Raw genomic sequence first — 1,113 nt, 5'->3', positions numbered from 1 at the left:
GTGATGTGAACTATTGGTGTTAAATCACATGGTGATGTGAACTAGATTATTGACTCTAGTGCAAGTGGGAGACTGAAGGAAATATGCCCTAGAGGCAATAATAAAGTTGTTATTTATATTTCCTTATATCATGATAAATGTTTATTATTCATGCTAGAATTGTATTAACCGGAAACTTAGTACATGTGTGAATTCGTAGACAAGCAAAGTGTCCCTAGTATGCCTCTACTTGACTAGCTCATTAATCAAAGATGGTTAAGTTTCCTAGCCATAGACATGTGTTGTCATTTGATGAACGGGATCACATCATTAGAGAATGATGTGATGGACAAGACCCATCCGTTAGCTTAGCATAAATGATCATTTAGTTTTATTGCTATTGCTTTCTTCATGACTTATACATGTTCCTCTGACTATGAGATTATGCAACTCCCGAATACCGGAGGAACACCTTGTGTGCTATCAAACGTCACAACGTAACTGGGTGATTATAAAGATGCTCTACAGGTGTCTCCGAAGGTGTTTGTTGGGTTGGCATAGATCAAGATTAGGATTTGTCACTCCGTGTATCGGAGAGGTATCTCTGGGCCCTCTCGGTAATGCACATCACTATAAGCCTTGCAAGCAATGTGACTAATGAGTTAGTTGCGGGATGATGCATCACGGAACGAGTAAAGAGACTTGTCGGTAACGAGATTGAACTAGGTATAGTGATACCGACGATCGAATCTCGGGCAAGTAACATACCGATGACAAAGGGAACAACGTATGTTGTTATGCGGTTTGACCGATAAAGATCTTTGTAGAATATGTAGGAGCCAATATGAGCATCCAGGTTCCACTATTGGTTATTGACCGGAGATGTGTCTCGGTCATGTCTACATAGTTCTCGAACCCGTACGGTCCGCACGCTTAAAGTTCGATGACGATTTGTATTATGAGTTTATGTGATTTGATGACCGAAGGTTGTTCAGAGTCCCAGATGAGATCACAGACATGACGATGAGCCTCAAAATGGTCGAAACATAAAGATTCATATATTGGAAGGCTACATTCGGACACCGGAATGGTTCGAGTCATTTCGGATAAGTTTCGGAGTACGGGGGGTTACCG

Source organism: Triticum aestivum, chromosome 4D, assembly GCF_018294505.1.
Source record: "Triticum aestivum cultivar Chinese Spring chromosome 4D, IWGSC CS RefSeq v2.1, whole genome shotgun sequence".
Lineage (NCBI taxonomy): Eukaryota > Viridiplantae > Streptophyta > Magnoliopsida > Poales > Poaceae > Triticum > Triticum aestivum.
The sequence above is the reverse complement of the archived record's forward strand: the minus strand, read 5'-3'. Positions refer to the sequence as shown.